Genomic DNA, 6,000 nt, shown 5'->3' with positions numbered 1-6,000 from the left:
CGTTGCCTTCGGGCAACACGCACAATGGGTTATGACGGCATGCCATCGCCGGTTTGGGCAACATGCCGTTGTCGCTTGGGCGACGTGCTGCCATCGTTTGGGTGGCGTGCCTTTGATTTTTGCACCACTATCAGATCGCGTCGTCTATCCATCAGTCATATTCATCAGTTATCACATTTCACCTTTCCCATTGGCTTTCTCTCTCCTCACCAAATTTTTCCACTTGGCACAAATTCAACGGTCCCCATTTTTTATAAATAGGGGCCCTCCCTTCACAATTTCTATAGTACTTCTATTTCCATTCTTCCATCCTCTAAGAGTTTTAGGGAGAGAAGGAGTGAAATAGAGAGAGAGGGAAAGGAGGAGAAGAAGAAAACGCGTAGGAAACATCAAGGTTTCAGTAAAGATAGTATTTACTTCTAACATCGTAAGAAGCATTTCTAGACAAAATTAACAAAGTTAAACTAAATATTTGCATGATTATTTTATATTCTTGAGTGAAATGATTTACGTTGATAATTACATGTTTTATGAACATATATAAACTGATTATTTTGCATGTGAAAGTTAAATGATTTAATGCTTAAGGTAAATATTGATATGTGATGTAATTGACGGTAGAAAAATGATTAAGCATGAAATGATGTATACACATGAAAAATATGTATTGGTATTGGCATGCATAATTCATAATGTGTTTTGTTAGGCTTTTTATCTCTAAGAAGTTTCTATTTCTCCTCCATCTAGTCTGAAAAGACATGAGAAAATCGCTCCCTATAGATGATGGCATACCTTCTGACGAGAGTGGTGACTCGATATGATTGTAGGGGTCACCTTTGGTGATGTACGACCGTAGCCATAGTTAACATGTACGACCATTGTGGTTGGTATGGTCGTAGTCATAGATCGTGTCATAGTTCGGCAAGCCGTAAATGTGCTGTTGGTTTGGCAAGCCACAAATTGCTGTTATAAATAAAATAAATTGCTCATTCCACATGGGTAGTTGGGAATCCGTATTGCCTTTAGTTGATGGAAGTCAAAATGACTTCGCGTGAAAAATGAAATGAAAGACAATACATATCATGATTTGTTTGATTTTCTCTATTTTCAACATGATTGATTTGATTGATATGATATCACTATGATATGATGGTTATGATATTTTTTTTAATAAATTAAATTATTTTCATAATTAATAAAGAATCTTGACATGACTCTTGATGGTAAGTAATGATGGTACTTTTAATTACCCTTAAAATCTTATGATGTTATTTAAATTTTATTTTCCTTATTGAGTATATAGAACTCACCTATTTCCTTGCCCCCCCTCTAGATGAGGAAGATAATGAGGAACTGATCCCTGACCTACCCCTTGAAGTCTTTGAGGATCCCCTAGATCCATAAATTTTTATGAGTGCAGGATGAGTTCATCTATATAATTATAGAAGTGGCCCTATTTTGTATTTTGTTATTTGGTGTTTTTTTGCCACTTTTGATCTCATATATATATAATTGAGAACTCATATATTTTATAAGAGATTTGAAATTAATTGTTCTGTTGCATACATTTATCTATTATGCACTCGTAATCTATTTCTGTATTCTGGCACCCTTATGCCTTATTTAGCATTTGGGATGTCATAGCGCATGCGACCCACAACCTGAAAAAGCGAAACCAACAGTTGGTAGGCCCCAACCTGGCTGCCCCATACGATCACAATAGAAACCGGCTTAAAAGGCCCAAGCCATGCAAGCCTAGGGCCCTCACAGTCCTACCCCTCATAACCTGAGTGAGCCAGTCGACCCAACCCAATCGGGTTGCCCTAAAAACTGGTTGTCCCAAAAAATCAACCTACTTTTTAATTGCCCATGTTTTAAATTAAAATTTCACATGTTTAAATTAATTTCTCCATGTATTTTACATGAAAGTCACATGGGATTATCATATTTTAAATATTATTTTAATGTAAATTCTATCTCTAAAATTATTTAATTAATTTATTTGTACTTAGATGGGATAGAATAAGTATTTTATTATGTAATTATTCAATAATTAGATAAAATTTTATCTAGGATATTATTTTATTATTTTATTATTTTATGCAAAAGTTTGTACTCATTTAGATTTTTTGAAAAATGATATAAATAGGTCTTTACCCATAGGTTGTAAACACATCAGTTACAATCAATTTGAGAGAATTCTTAAAAGGTTAGACTTTTCATCTATTAAAATTTTTGCTAATTTAGCTTCTTCAAGTCTTCAAAAATCTTTCTGAGCCAAGGAGCAGGGATTAACTTATCGGTAAGTCTGTAGCATTTTTCCTTTCTTTATTTCATTTTTCCTACTCTTTGTTTTTGCATTCCTTTTAGAATTATAGATTCAATTAGAGAGAGGGGTTTATCTAAGTGGTTAAAGTTTCGATATTGCATAACGTTAAGTGAGTTATAGGAGTTGATTTAATCCTCCCATACCCTCCCGCATCATAACGTCTTTACCTTTACATGAAATTAAGAATAAAAATGGACAGTAAAGAGCAGAGCTCATTAGAGCCATATATGAGAATGTTAGACAACATATCCAAAAGCAGAATAAATCATATATGTATAACGCTAACAAAGGAAGGAAACAAGTCGTATTCTAACCAAGCAATCAGGTTTGGGTTCATATGTAAAAGAAAAGATTTTTCAAGCAACCAAAATCTAAGTTGGTTCTGAGAGGAGACAGATTATTTCAACTCTTGGAGTGTGTCAACGACAACGCCTATAAGATTGATCTCCCAGGTGAGTATGTAATATCTGCTACTTTTAATGTTTCTGATCTTTTTTATATATATATAAGTGACGATTCGATGATGAATCTTTTTGAAAAAGGGAGCGAAGATGTGAACTTGGACACATAAGGAATGCATTTCTCGAAGAGTCGAAAGAAGCACACCTGTGAGCAGTAGGGAAATTCATGCACCCACGAGCTCACCTGTGATGAGTGCACGAGATAAGACATCTATGCATGTGAGGATAGCATAGAAGGTCGTCCACGTGCACACGAAGGCAGCATGCGCACGCCCAGCATGCATGCACTTATAGGACATGAAGAAGAGAAATCACACACCGGTGTAGATTCCTAATCTGTGGGAACATGGATTCCTCATTCCCTTTGGATTCCAACAAATCCAAAGTCAAAATGGAAGCTACTTTCGATCCTTCCAATTTTTTTAAACAGGTTCAAGCACCAAACTAATCCAAGATCCACCAAGAAGATGAGCTTAAAGATTTGGGAAAGAAGATTTAAGTCCCTTTAGGCCCAATCACTATGGAAAAGTCCAAAAAGATTCAATAAACCTTCAATTTGTTTGTCCAATATTGGATTAATGAAGAGTTTTTCTTAGAAGCCCAATAAGCTGCAACGAGAAGCCCAAGAATTCAAAACAAGCCTCGGCCATGTGTAGTTTTGGCCATAGACTCACAAGGCTAAAAGGAAGGAAGATAAACAAGACCTACCCATGCAAGATCCTTTTCCACATATGCAAACCAAATTTCATTCTCCTTGGAAGATTGAGAAGTCCTAATTTGACTTGAAGAGGCATGTGGCAAAAAGAATATTTCAAGAAGACATCGACTACAAGAGTCCTAAAATAAGAAGGCTCATAGAATGCGAGTTTGAGGAGAAGAGGAACATTCTGCCAAGGGGAAAGACTTACCCAATAAGAAAATCAATTCCCTCTCCTTCTGCGATTCTTTTTTCTTTGTTTGTGAGTCCCATTTTAATTAAACCTGCTGCCATGAAGACTCTTACTAGAATTCAAGATCAATATCCAAAAAGGAGATTGAATTCTTTAAGAGAAAGAGGAGCTAGAATCCATGGGGAGTTTGGCCAAGGAATCTCTCTCCTAACCGGATTCCCATTTCACCTTCCTACTCCAACACTGCCAAATCTCATGTATATATAACAAGGATTCATTATCAAAAATTCAATTAAATAAAGATGGATCAAGCTTAAAAGACTTCAACCATTCAAGATCGATCAGTACACCTCATTTAACCAAGAGAGGAATAAGTTGTTTTCTATTTGCTTTTAGTATTTTATTATTATTTTATATAATTCTAGATAAGGTAGAATTAAGAGTTTGAATTGGATTTTTAATTCCATTTTCTCGTAGAATAGTAAGGTGAATGCCTATATAAAGAGGCCACTACCCCCACTTGTAAACACGATTCAAATCATAAATAAAATATAGGTTTTTTGCTTCTAGATTTTGACTACAAGTGTGTGTATTTGTGTGTGTGTGTGTGTGTTTAGTGAGAGAGTCTTCAACGATTTTGTTGAGCTAGGAATTAGGATAAGGTAAGTTTGTGGTGTCTTTTCAATTTTAATTTCTTTTCTCGATTACCTTAGTTTACATTCGCAGGTTGAATGTGGATTAAGTATGAAAGGTCTACTTAGAGGTTTAAGTTTTTGCATATTGATATTATACGCGAGATTTTAGATTGCATGTGTTGATCCCGAGTTCCGCATCAAGAAAAATTCTATTATGACAAGTCTTGGTCGAGATTACACTTTTCTTCATCTCATGGTATAAATAGATTTTATGAATCTTACTTCAATTAGGATTTGTGTTTAAGTTTTCTCAAGGAATTTGAAGTCAATCTTGTAAGAGCTCTAATTAGTTTCCTCTTCATAAATTAATATTTTAAAGAAATCATCTTTGAAATATGAAAGTTCAAAGGGATAAGGAGTCCTCTTCATGATTGACCCTCACAAGAAAAAGGAGTTGTTTTTCTACTCAAACATGACTGGAATTTTATTCATATGTAACACAAAGTATACATCAAAAATTCAATAAATAATAAAGTCCCAATCTAGTCAAGACAAGGCAAGCACGATCCTTGAAGGAATCCTACATTATTCAAGAGAGAAGAGATTTAATCTATTTATATTTATGAGTCCTTCAATTAATTTTTTATTAGAATCCTAGATAAAATTGTATTTAGATTTTTTTAGGATTTAGTTTCTAATTTCTACTCATATTAGTAAAGTTTATGGCTATATAAAAGTCTCATTTCTTACACTGTAAACACTTCAAGTCAAATGAATAAAATTTCAAGTTTTTTTCAAGTTTTAGCTTTCATCTATTATGAGTGTTCTTTGAGTGTGCTCTTCGACCATCTTGTTAGTTTTACTTATCAAGAAAATTTCGTGACATTTTATCAATTTTTTATTCTTTTTTTTTTTCAATCACGAGTTGATTGTGGGTTAAATAGCGAAAGTTTATTTAGATATTAAACTTTTGCTAAATTGTATGTTAGGATTTTTTTATCATATTGATTGATTCTTGGTTCTGTGTCAGTTATGCTCAAATATTGTGTATATTGACATTTTCCTCTAATGCAATATTATGAACTTCAAGAAATAAGAGCAAATTACTAATTTAATATTTAAGGTATGAATTATATTGCAATTTAGTACTTTTATTTAATCCTTATAATTTAGTTCTTAGATTTACATAGTTGTTTTAAAATATAAATTTTTTAATGAAATGTTACATAAAAATAAAAAAAATTTCTTTCACTAGTTGGGTAACATAAAATGACTTAAAAATATATTATTTATATTTATATTTAAAATTTAAAAAATTTAAAAATAATTTTTAAAAGGATCTTCTACCTTTTTTAATATCTATTACCATGTATATTGCTTAAATATGACAAATTAATTATTATTATTAAGAATAATCTTTAGCCAAAGCATTCAAATTTCACTAACAACAAAGGAGTAAGCAAAACAAAAAAGTTTGTTGTTTTTTGTCAATTTTTAAAATTGTATTATAATATCATGAACTAAATAATTGTATAGATTTAAGACTTAATTATAAAATGATAAATAATTTAATAATTTAAATGATAACTTTTCCAACTTTGAAATTACCCAACAAAGTAATCAACATGGTAGAAATCCGTTGATTTTTGTAAACATATCATTTTATTTTTGTCAAAACTTTTAAA

This window comes from Carica papaya, chromosome 5 (genome assembly GCF_054855325.1).
Source record: "Carica papaya isolate Zhongbai chromosome 5, ASM5485532v1, whole genome shotgun sequence".
NCBI classification, from domain to species: domain Eukaryota; kingdom Viridiplantae; phylum Streptophyta; class Magnoliopsida; order Brassicales; family Caricaceae; genus Carica; species Carica papaya.
The sequence above is the reverse complement of the archived record's forward strand: the minus strand, read 5'-3'. Positions refer to the sequence as shown.